This window comes from Colius striatus, chromosome 1 (genome assembly GCF_028858725.1).
Source record: "Colius striatus isolate bColStr4 chromosome 1, bColStr4.1.hap1, whole genome shotgun sequence".
Taxonomy (NCBI): Eukaryota; Metazoa; Chordata; class Aves; order Coliiformes; family Coliidae; genus Colius; species Colius striatus.
Window position 1 is genome coordinate 58,532,866 of NC_084759.1, and position 13,332 is coordinate 58,546,197.

Genomic DNA, 13,332 nt, shown 5'->3' on the forward strand with positions numbered 1-13,332 from the left:
ACACTTCTTGATGCATCCCAGGATGCCACTGGCCTTCTTGGCCATGAGGGCACATTGCTGGCTCATGTTCAGTTTATTATCAATCAGGACTCCCAGGTCTCTCTCTGCAGAGCTGCTCTTCAGCAGTTCATCCCCCAGCCTGTACTGGTGCCAGAGGTTGTTTCTTCCCAGATGCAGGACTCTGCACTTGTCGTTGTTGAACCTCATGAGGTTCTTCTCTGCCCAACTCTCAAGCCGTTCGAGATCCCGCTGAATGGCAGCACAACCTTCTGGTGAATCAGCCAGTTCTCCCAGTTTGGTGTCATCAGCGAACTTGCTGAGGGTACACTCTGTCCCCTCATCCAGGTTGTTGATGAAGATGTTGAACACAACTGGCCCCAGAACCCATCCTTGTGGAACTCCACTGGCCACAGGCCTCCAACTCGATTCTGTGCCATTGATCACCACCCTCTGGGCTCTGTCATTCGGCCAGCTCTTGATCCACCTCACTGTCCACTCATCCAAGCCACACTGTCTTAGCTGTCTGAGGGGGATGTTATGGGAGACAGTGTCTAAAGCCTTGCTGAAGTCAAGGTGTATGACATCTGCTGCTCTCCCCTCATCTAGCCAGCCGGTTATGCACTCATAGAAGGCTGTCAGGTTGGTCAAACAGGATTTCTTCTTGGTGAAGCCATGTTGACTCCCCCTGATAATCAACTTTTCCTTCATATGTTTAATGATAACACTGAGAATGAGTTCTTCCATCACCTTTCCAGGGATGGAGGTGAGGCTGACTGGACTGTAGTTTCCTGGGTCATCCTTCCTGCCCTTTTTGAAGACTGGCGTGACATTGGCCTTTCTCCAGTCATCAGACACCTCCCCTGTCCTCCATGATTGTTCAAAAATGATGGAGAGAGGCTTAGCAATCACATCAGCCAGCTCCCTCAGCACTCTAGGATGCATCCCATCAAGACCCATTGACTTATGAGCCTTAAGCTTGGCCAACAAGTCTTTAACCTCTTCCTCATCCACCCAGGGCAAGTCCTCTGCTGCCCTGGCCATCCTGTTATCCGTGCCGGACTGGGCTTCCTGAGCATCGGCCTTGGCCGTAAAGACTGAGGCAAAGAAAGCATTCAGTATTTTGACCTTCTCTGCATCCTCAGTCACCAGGGCACACTCAGCGTTTAGCAGCATGCCCACATGGACCCTCGCCATCCTTCTGCTGATGTACTTGAAAAATGCCTTTTTACTGTCCTTAACTTCCCTGTCTAAATTTAATTCTAGAAGGGCTCTAGCCTTCCTAGTTGCACCTCTGCAAGATGAACCTGTCAGGAATGTCTCTGACAAAAGATATTGCTCAAACAGCTTTTTGTCAAATTGCTTGAAACTTGCTCCTGAACTATGACTAAAATGGCCTCTTAAAACACTCTGTATGTTTATTTCATAAGCCATATGGTCCAAACTGGCCTCATGTTGTATAGGTGTGAAAGAAAGTCTTGATACATTTAATTACTTTGGAATTCTGAGCTTTACAGTAAAAAGTTTCCATGGTAATGTAATTACTGTATTGTGGTTTATATAATTTATCCCTATTTCCCCTGGTTATGTCTAGATATTTTTTTCTCTTTCTTTTGAAAAATTATGTTTTCTGGAAGAAAAACCCCACCTAAGTAATTACTTCTGCAAAATTATTGTTGTGCATACTATAGGTAAAACCAGATTTAAAGTATGTGGTTGTTAAGAGCTGAGAGATTTCACCTAAGGGTTTTGCTAGAGGATCACTTGAAGGCTGTGAATATGTATCTTTCTGTTCTTGTGGGAACTTTGCAGAATAGTTAATAGAATCTGAATTTGTAATCCTCACTAATGAGTTAGGCTCCTTTTCCCTTTGTAGTCCCTCTAACACTTTGTAGGTCTTAAAAATGATATGTATACAAAATAGTAGGTAAGAACCTTTCAGATGAATAAAACATTTAAATGTGTCTGGGCTATCAATTTCCCATTACAAGAGCTCTCACTCAGTGAAGTGACATACGGTAGGCAAACATAAATCTTCTCTGAGCAGAGTTTTCTTAAATTACTGTTTGATTTTATAAAAATAATTTTACTGTAGATTTGCTGTAGGTTTCTCAAAGAAGTAGTAACCAAATTTCCTGTTCTTGGGAAAGCAATGCAGGAATTGTGCTCAGAAGATGATGCAGCCTGGCTGTTTAACATACAACGCAGGTCTGCCTTTTGTGTGCCCTTAATCTGAAACTGGGTAATGCGTCACTATCCATTGACTTGTTATTCCGCAGTCTGATAAATAATTGTATGGACTTGTTCTTAGGGATGCATTTTCCTGGGCTTTTTTGTTTTACAATTTAATGAGTAAAATATCATTAAGTAACATGCACATGATTGTGATATAAAAAATGCAGAGCTTGCAGTTTCTTTCTTCTCACATAAATATTCCATCTGTGAAAAAGATGCAATGCAATACAAAGAAATGACAACACAAGAATATATCAAGGACTGTACACACAAGCATGTTTCTTAGCTCCATTTAAATGAATGCATGCATAAACCAGGAGATTCTGAAGATGGATGTGTGCTCTATCCTAATTTTTACCTTACAACACACTGAAAAATGATCTGTGATGCTAAAAGGCAGTTATTTTCAGCAGCCTATATCAATTTCCTATTCACACAGCAACTGGTGGCAACTAAAAATAATCCTGTTTTAGTACCGGCTAAGAATCTGGTCACATTTGGCACATGAACAACACGCACAAAATTTAAGATCCCTTGTTCTGCTATTTCATTCCAGCCCACTCATCAAGCTTAGTTTGCTGCCATTTGAAAGCTATTGAAAAGCCATTAACTGGCAGGACTGTGAGAGCCGCAGTGCAGCAGCACACCTCAGTGCTGGAAGAATGTGGCTGCAAGTGCACACCAATTAAATCTTTCTGTTCCCGGGGATGTGGGATTAGGAGCGGTGTCAATCAATTGTGCTACAATAGCACGTGCAGTAGTCATGGTTCAAGACGCACCGAGGTTTATCGTAACTCCAGCAGTCGGATGAGGATGACTTGGAAGCCTCTGCAAGATCCTGGAACAGGAACTACGTTAAATAATGTATTCTGAGGTATACTGGATACCTGAGGAAGGGCTCTAAATAATGCATTTTCTGGGCATGACAGTTGTAGCAGAAGAGAGTGCTGAAACCTGTAGCAAGACTACAGCCTGAGATGAAAGCATGTCTCATTATCATTTTATCAAATGCTGTAAGTAACAAAATGGTTATTTTTATTTTAAAACCGTCTTTTATTTTTCCGAGGTGTGTCTTTTCAATGCATATGCAAAAAGTCAAAGGCAGATGCTGCATGATGTCAACGTGCTAGTCGGGAAGGGGAGTTGTTACTTTGCATGTGAATATGCAGGCAGAGCACAGCGTGTTTCTTTTTCTCTGTTCAGAGGCAACTTCATTGTGTGTGTGATAAAGCTCTCATTCTCAAGTTCATACTGATCGGCTTTTAAAACTTTTGATTAAATTAATCAGTGAAGTAAATAATACCCAAAAACAAGAAACATGTCATTCATGGCATTATGTTAAAGACGACTATAACGGCAACCTTGGGCATGGCTCTTACACTTTACAAGGATGATACAAATGAGAATCGCTTCATAATTATGAGCGCGTGTTATCATCTGTGGTAGATCAAACGCTTGTATCCCCTCCTTATCAGAATATTGAGCTATTTCGTGTGACACTTAAAAAATAATAATGAACTTTTAACCTTGAACCATGCAAGCTGCCTCCTTAAGGACTGAAATTAGGATCTATGTTAAATGTACTGATTCAATGCAGAGCAAATTCCTAGCAGCATTTTCTCCTTTTTCTGTCTATCAAGACTGCTTGTCTTCCTAGCTGCGCATTTTTTCAAGCTTTTTGGGTTTGCCTTCTAAAGCATCCAGGGTTTGACTGGAAATTGCTGGTTTTACATCAGATAAATGAATTATTGTTTAGATACTTTTTTGGGACAGCCCTGGCTATTTTTTACTGCAGGACGTGGAAAACTTCCGACTTATAGTGATTATGTTGCTTTTTTTGCGTGACAAATAACAAATTGCTGTAAAAGGTTTTCTCTCCAGGCTGTGGTCTTTGATGACTTAAGTGTAACCAAGGACATTTCTGAAATTATTTTTAAATACTGTGTAACAGTTAAGAAACAAGTAATGTGGTTCTTTGATGTTTTAATATTAAATTAAGGTGACCTGGAAGTATTTTAGTAATTTAAAGAAAAATTATTTCTGAAGGTTTCGTCTTGTCCAGTGGGACTTGTGTATGGAACTGCTTTTAATCTGTTGAGACTTAGAAGCCTCTCTGTTCATGCAGAGAAGCACAGCTTAGTTTTAATGCATAGTTTTAAAGATGCATTCTAAGAATAAATCTTTGAGCTTGTCATGAGATTTGACAAATGCAAATGAGAAATTTGTGGCATAATAACTGTCTAGAAGATGTCAAAAAAGTATTGTTCGGTTTTTATTCACTTTGGAATTACTTTCTTAAAGTGAAACTGTAGTGAAAGTATGTGGGCATATGTGTGCTCAATAGCATATCAAATACACAACTCTACAATGAAACTATAGGTTCCTTTATTTAAAACAAATGAGTTCCATGAAGTTCTCTCATTAATAGGAAGGGGATGACTACTTGGGTTGTTTATTGTATTGGTTACAGGGCAGGGATGAAGGACAGCGAAGGGAAAGAGCATTAGTTTGGGCAATATTGTTTCCTCTTTTCAGACTTAGAATTTTGTAATTAGTGATTTCTCACTAAATCAGAGTGTTTTGCCTCATAGCACTTTTCCTTCCAAAATAATGTGTTTTAGAAAACAATGGGTGCTGGCAGGAGCCTGCCAGAAGGGCTTTTTACTGCCTGTGCTTCTCCATTCAGAATTGGCAAAAGTGTTTATTTCTTCACCTATAATTAGTGAAACACTTCCTCTCTCATCCTCCCCTCAGTGTTATCATTTCCCTTAACTTGCCAATAGAATTGCTGGTGTTTGTGTTTGGCAGGTAGCTGGGATCAAATATGGGCCAGGCCTATGTGCAGGGTGGCAGCACCAGTGATGTTCTGAGATCTACTGAGAACAGCTGAACCTCAGAGGGTTTGGGGTGGGACTTATGCTTTGTTTTTAATCCATTTCACTGCTGATTTATGTATCAGAAGGAAAAGAAGTTGACCCAGAGGAAGTGTGTTTGTGGACCACCATCTCTTGGTCTACTTTAGGGAGTGAAGAAGTTTCTAAAAGATAAGAATTAATGGCACTTTAAAGCTAGTATTTTGTGAACCGTAGCGCTATGTGCCTGGCTTGTTTGTTTGTTTTAATCTCTGTGGAGTTTAAGTGTGGAGATCTGAGCTGAGAAGAGCTATAGCTTTTCTTTTGTAGTGTTTGTATAATTTTACTATATGTTCTTCCATTTTTCAGTCACTGCTCCCACTAGGAGGCTGTGAAAATGAGATATATCGTCATCATCTTGTCATAGGATATTTCAGGTTGGAAAGATCTAACCTTGGTAGGTCTTCAGTCCACTGTCCTACTAGAAGTAGAGTCAGCTGTGTCAGATCAGACCAGATTGCTGGGGCCATGCTCAGTGGGGTCTTTCATCTCTATAATACTCTGCAATGAGGCCTGCTGCAGCCATCTTCTTGTCTTCAGCTGGCACCTGCAGCATTTATAACACAAGCTCTATGCGTGTCTTGCCTGTTTGAGTAGCTCATGTTGTCACTACTAGTGCCCATCTCCTTTTTGCAGCCAAGTGTTGTTGCTGACGAGAGCTGTCTCTGTCTCTGCTAGTAGCTTCTCTTTATCAATTAGCTAGCAATAGCTATTTAGAAGAGAGAACGGTGGTACATAGGAGAGTACTACATGTTATCTGCCAGCTGCTGGGTACCATTTTATGTCAATGATTTATGTGACAGACTATACAAATGATTGTAATTTTGCAAATTAGGCAGCACCTTGCTGTTATCTTCTCTGCCTTGTATATCTACTTATGATATAAATGTCATCATTTACATGTTATGACTGTGGTTTTCCACCTGTGCACTGGACTGCCTCTCATGTATCTGCAAAGGTGACTTAAGGAAAACAGTACTTTAGTCAGGAGACTTCAATTCATTACTCAAGAGTCTGATTTCTGCTGCAAATGCTCTAAGAGGTGCATAATTGCAAACAGAATTAAAACCTTGCTAAGGAGTTACAGTCATGCCAGCTGGAAGCCTGAGCCAAGTGAATTTATCCAAATATTAGGATCATCAAATCTGAACATCAGAGTCTACCTCCATTGTTTCTGGATTATCTCTGATTCTGATTCCTTTATCTTCTTTGTATGAATTATGAAACACTGAATTGCACTTTGTTACAGACCAATGCTTACAGACATCTGGGATGGAAATACTAATTAGATGTTTATTTGTGATTTCAATTCTAGATTGGAAAAAGATACAAAAGAAACGTAAAAATTCTCTTCAACATCTAGTTCTTATTACCTTCAGCATCTGAATATGTGTCAAGGATTGTCCATAAAGAAAATTAATAGAGTAGAAGATGCACTGAAATATTTGGCTTTTAGATCTTGCTATATCCTCTCCGGGTACCTTGTAGTCTGTGCTGGGTTATTTCTTCTTTTTTTGCTATTCCTAATCATAGTATTTAAAAATTCCATGTACTATGGGGGTCTTTCCTTATATTAAAAAGAAATTGGTCTTGACTTTAGTCCACAGTGCCAGAGACCTTAATCATATACTTCAACTTGAAAGGCCAAAGCCAGAGGTAATGTTCTTACAGATGTCATCTTGAGTGTATTTCACATTGATTCATGCAGTATTTGATAACAAAATTATCCTCATATTTGTGAACGAAAGAAGAGTAAATTCTGTGGATTATTGTTATGATTTCCATATTATTTAATTTTACCCCTTTCCCATAGCTTATCATTTCAATGCATTTTCTGTTTCGATAAAATTATTAATCACTAGAACTTGCAACATAGTAGGACAAGCATTTCACTCATTATGGTGTCTGTCCCTTTTCATTAATGTTATGGGACAGATTGCATTAGAGCATTCCAGAAAACTTTGGAGGAAAGCGGCATGTCATCTCAAACTCTCATTTAGCACTTGAAATTCAGTCTGTGCGCTTTACCCAAGGGATTCAGCCATTCTCACATCACCCAGAGTCTTCTGAGGCTCCAGACGTGTCACAGTGATGGCTCTATCTGACCCTTACGCAGCTTGGAAAGAAGTGGGGAAGATGTGATATGATACACTAGTTTTAGTTTACAGTGGATGGGGACTCAAACTTGATTGTCTCATGGATAAAGGGGCAATACTGTGGGTAAAACACATAATGCCTTCGTGTCAGCTTTCTTAATGTGAGATAGCCTGTGAAAATTTTATCTATGTTTCAATACAGTGAGTTACTGTAGCTTAGACTGAAAAGTGGAGAGGAGAGGAGAGGAGAGGGGAGGGAAGGGAAGGGAAGGGAAGGGAAGGGAAGGGAAGGGAAGGGAAGGGAAGGGAAGGGAAGGGAAGGGAAGGGAAGGGAAGGGAAGGGAAGGGAAGGGAAGGGAAGGGAAGGGAAGGGAAGGGGAGGGAAGCCTGAAAAGAAAAATTGGAAACTCTTAGTTGCTTTCTGATACAGGAACCCTTTGCCTCTGTGGTGATGTGTGCAGAAGGTATGACCCAAGTAACAGTGACCTACAGGTGCTCTGTCACCCTGGACAGTTAGTAATATGACAGAACTAGAAAAGTCTTCAAAGTATTCTCCCAATGAACAGGATTTTTTTAATTCCAGGATTGGGCAGGAGATGATAGTTAGTTAGTTTTATGGCGTCCTGGAGAATTTGTATATCCTCTTAAGACGTGTCTCTTGGCACCAAAAGTTTAAGGAGTTTAAGGCACAAAAACCCTAAAAATTTTACAGGTGGTAGTAGAAAGATCTGTAAATAGAAGCAGGATGTCTGTAACAGTCCTTATTCAACAGCCATAGATCAATCAACAGCTTTAGATTGATATTTCATGATGGTGTAAACTAACTCATGTCGTGGTTTATTTCTTCTGTAGGAGAGCTAAGTACAACATGGCTGCAGGGAAAACTTCCTTTTCCTAATACGTGTTTATGACATTGTGACCTATGACAGAAGGTTAAGATTATCACTGAAATGAGATGCTTGGCATGACTGAGAGATCCTGCCAGTGGGAAAATGAGATAGAGGCAGGAGTCATCTTACCTAGGAGTCCAGAAAGAGCGAAAGGAGCAGCTCAGTGTGATGAGCCACTGCTTGGGAGGTTTTAGATCCTGTAAAGATGTGAAAAGCATTTCTAGGGGAATAAAAAGATTTTAATGAAAGGTACTTGTTTGAGAAGTTTACACTATAAAAGACAGAAGAAGAATGGTAATACAGTACACCATATTTCTCTTTCCATTTTGACAAACTGAACCTGAGTGAGAGGTATAGGTGATATAAAATGCAGACTCTTTAAAAAATAAACATTTAGTCAGTGTGATATTAAAGATGTCTTGAAGGATATCTGAAAAATTAGGTAAAACAGGTTTTTAATTCTGCAGTAAATAAGCAGTTTTTGTCTTGCAAACCTCAACAGTAGAGCCATAGCTAGAATATTTTTACTTCTGTTAAACTCTTTTATGTCTCTATTCCTCTGATTGTAATCACAAGATAGGTGCAGGCCCACAAGAAGAAAAGAAAATTATTTACAACCTATGAAAACTAGTACTTCTGTACCAGCTTGGGGTACTAGACTTACTTATTTTTATTCTCCAGTTCCTGGGTTCATGTGACACTGACAGAAACTCCTGTGATTTTTTTTCTTTTTTATTATGAACTAATTTTCTACCTTACCAAATATCAAATGTTAGAAATCATCAAAATCATGTCACTGGATGCCAGGAAAGACATAAACAAGAACATTTAATTTAATATCTGTATTTAGACATGGGAAATGATATTTAGAAAAAATCTATTTTGGGCTGGCAGTATCCCAGTTATCTTTGTACTTTTGTAATACTGGTCATCTAATAATTTGCCAAGTGTGCCTCCAATTAAATATGACTTTCCTAAAAGTAACAACTAACAACAACTTTTCTAATAATAACAACTACTTAGGATAGCATTTGTACTTAGGATAGCATTTGGAATTTATAGTAAGATGCAGATATATATTAAATTGGTATTGGGAAAAATGGATTTAGAAATAACAGCAAGAGGAGCAATATTAACTTAGACAATTGAAGGCTACAAGATATCCAAGTTTGTATGCAAGTAAAAATAGGCTTTACTTATTTTTGATTGAAATTACAGTCATCCAAAAAATAACTTTTATGTCATCATTTTGTTTCCCACTGTAAAAAATCTGTCATGAGAGAGGTGCATCAGCATTTTCTGTGGAAAACATTACTATGAACTTATAAAGATGTTATAAAGAAATCTCTTATCTTTTTTGCGCTTTTTTCTTCTGATATAGTGAGTCTGCCAACAAAAAAAGTAATCTAGCCACTGAGAAAATAAGATGAAAGAAGATTTTAAAGGTCAAAGTATTGTATTTTCTCACCATATTGGCACAGCATGCATAAAACTTCAGAATTCTATACATTTTTAAAAGATTGCTGCAAGGGCAAAGAACAGCAAAAAAAAACCCCAAACCAAACATCTCTAGGCTCACTATGTGAAACTGTAATGATATAACCACTTTTCCACACAGTTCATGGAAATTTTTAGGCTAAAGAACATATTTTCACTTCTGAAGTAACTTCTTGCTCCAAATAATCACAATTCCTTTTCTTTCTTATTTCAGACAAATTAATATACTGCATCATGGTAAATTTTGCATAGTTGCTAAGACACAAAACCAAAAAGGAAATATTTGAAGATAATGAAATTGCCACAGTTAATTGCCACAGTATAAACATAGTTATTTTAAAGAGAGGAAAGTTTAAGTTGAAGTAATTTTAATTTGTTCTTAAAAAATGGAAATAAGTTAACTTAACAGAAGTTTAGTTTTACTGGTTGTAAATAAAGAGTTATCCTATTGCAAGTTTTTTAATATATCATTAAAGAGCACTACCAACTCAAAAAAAGAGTTTGATTGTTTATTAAAAGGTGGGTTTTTTTCCATTTGTTTGCTTTCAAGCAACTGCCTTGAGTGCAAACAATAGAAAAATAAGTCTTACTAAAAGAAATATTTATGTTCTCATATTTTGACTACTGGACATTGTGTTAGGTGACAAATGACATGGGTCAATCTATTATAACCTGCAGAATCACAAAGGCAAATTACATCACCCAATCTGTTTTCCTTGCCAGTGCCATTCTTGTACACTGAAAGACAACTGTTCTTGACAAGTTCTCTCCATCTGTAAGGTGATTCAGAGAGCTGGGATAGAGTCCATTTTAATCTCTTTTTGGCCAGTAAGAATGGGGAGCTGGCAGGGAGTGTGGATGGGAGGGCACATCACAGTAGTGAAAGAGCATTTGGTTGTTTATTACTAGATTTTTATCTAGCTAGAATACAGAAGTTCTTGTAGGGTTTACACTTGGAAGTGCTTTACTCTCTTCATAGCTGATTTTAAACCAGAAAATGTTATTCTTGGTAAGAAGGAAAACATGGAGTCTGATACCTTTGACCGTAAAACCTACTATGAGCATCTCTCTATGCAGTATGACTTTTCAACAGGAGAGATTGAAGTGATATTCAGAGCATGTACACAGGCAGTAGATCTGGGCCATACCACCACAGGCTTATGGAGTCCTGCTGTGGTCCCATTTGGTGCAAATCCTGTTATGAAATATGATATATAAAATATATATGGGATCTTGTAGAGGCATCCACACAAAATGGAGCAATCTATTAAGGTCGTATCTTGAAAGCTAATTGACGGCTTTCAAATGAGATCCTTTTACTATGTAAGGAATCAAAACTTTTACCCGTAAAAGTTTTGTAAATGTTGATGTCCAAGCAGAGGAAAAAGGAGGCATGTAGAAATTTCCCTTTTTCTCAGTCTTTGGAAAAAGTAGTAGTGTTGTCTTTCAGTAGCTTATTACTTGAGACTCTGAGAAAATATGTGAAAACAATGTATCCCTTAGTTACATGTAATATCAGAAATTTATATTTAGATTGCAGATGGAATTAATATCTTGCTTTTCAGGTGCTTTGCTTTGGACAATTATTTGATTTTGTTAGCTGAAGTACTAATAATGTTAGTTGCAGAAGTGATATGTGTAAATTGTATAGACAGTTGTGAGAAGTAAAGCTCTTAAGGTAATCTGAATGACATACTTGATTCCTCCTAATCACCAATGAATATATTGATTTATGGGGTCTTTGAAAGACACTTTTTCTATCTTGTGACCAGCAATATTGGAGGTGCAGTGATAATTTCTACTTGATTTCTACTTCCAACTCTTCAATAGCTTTGAAGCTTTTTTAAAAAAATGTTTCTCTGGTCATTTTCTCAGTGAAGGAATTTAAATTTTCATGTAGAATCCATCCACTGATACCATGATATTTTTCCTTTTTTTTTTTTTTAATTTGTCAGGTGAGGTGAAACTGTTCAGTTTCTTCTTTTTCCTCTTCTTCTTCAGATAAATAATCAACCAAATTTCCCCATTTTAACTTAACACAGAAGCGATATTGCTGTGCATGTTCACAAGCAATTGTGATAGTGATTCTGCACGCTTCATTTTCTGAAGCTGTATGTGCCCAAAGAGCTGTGCTATATATGTTACCACAAGCATAATGCTAGACGGTAGATGTGGAAGGTGACCTTAGCAGATTTGTAAACTCTGCTGTCAGGACAGTTGCACAGCCTGCTTTCATTTTCACTTACCCATGAAGATCCAGCACAGACTGGCAATCATGCTTAATATTCTAACCGTATCCTAGGACATACTCAATAAATATCGCTGCAGTGCAAAGGAGAGAGGACTTTCAGATGCCAGTGGCGTAGCTCTATGTACCAGAAGTTCTCCTGGGTTTCTTCTCCACTTTACTGTTCAGAATTTTTCAGGGCCATCTGGAGGTGCCAGATCTGAGTGAGTGAGCTGCCCTAAATACTAGAAACACTGGAATGCTGTGCCAGTGTTGGTGCTTTTGTGTGGATGTCCACCTAGTACACAAAACAAGGAGTCTTGAGATTTTACCTGTTATTCTCATCCATATGTGGTTGTTTTAATCTTGATATTCTGCCTAAATTGACACTAGATTTAATTCATTTTTTTGTTCCAAATTTTATTCCTTTTTATGCTATATAACCTTTCTCCTTCCCTTCCACCCTTCAAAATTCTGTTAACTTGCCTCTCCTTAGTCACTGCTTAGCTAAGCTATGCATATTTAATTCTTTTTATCCTTCCTCATAAATCAGTCCCTCAGGCCCCAGAACCATTTGTGATAGTTTCTTTTGAACTATTCCAATTTGACTGGCTAGAGTTGAATGCAATATTCCAGATAAGTTGTCTTTCTGAAGAAGGGAGGAGAGCCTGTTTCCAATCCTTTTGCAATTTGAAAACTGAGATGTCAGTCCCTTGATATACACTGAACAGTAACCAAAGGCCTACATATTAGCTCTGCTGCAGAATTTTTGTTAACTCCACTGTACTGTAAACTAGTTTTCCATCTGCTTTCACTTTACAGTAATCTCTGTAAATGATTAGATTGTGTGTAGAACCACAGTCCACTTGGCACAGGGTTTCTGTTCCTATGTGCTTGCCAGTCCTTATGGTCAGGTCTTTGAACCACAGTTTCACTTTTGACTTTTGACTATCTGTGATGTATTGTACTGAATATACTCCTTGTCTTGATCCACATATGCCTTTTTTTTTTGGTAACTAAATTTGCTACATGCAAGTTTTTGCAGATTTTGATGTATGTGGTTGTCTTTTATTTTCTGTAATTCACGTACGTTGTACAGCTCTTGATCCTTGACATATTTGCAGCCTAAATAGTGATATCTGAGAATGTCTGTGATGGATGCAAGAACTTCCACAAGTTTTGAAACAATCTGATTTTTTTTTCTTTGTCCAGACACTAATTTACAGTAAAACAGTTGTTTCTGCTACTGTTGGGCTTTCTCAGTACTTCCAAGGTATAGCAACTATAACTTTTGGCATCCTGTCACCATCCACCTAAGTGTTAATGCCCCCTTCAAAGTTGCAGATTTACAAGTATCAGACACAGTCTTAGTGTTCTTCATTATTTATTGCGATCTGAGTGTCCTTGGTCTTCATAACAAGCCTTTTATTTTATACCGTGATGGCAGGAAGAATTTTCTAGTGCATCTGTTCCCAGAT

At 38.1% G+C, this 13,332-nt stretch overlaps 1 protein-coding gene across 1 annotated transcript in view; it reads left to right on the forward strand.

The window, feature by feature from the left end:
* Positions 1 to 13,332, forward strand: part of MYO16 (myosin XVI) — a 374,343-nt gene that overhangs the window by 76,827 nt on the left and 284,184 nt on the right. The gene's annotated exons all lie outside the window — the stretch shown is intronic.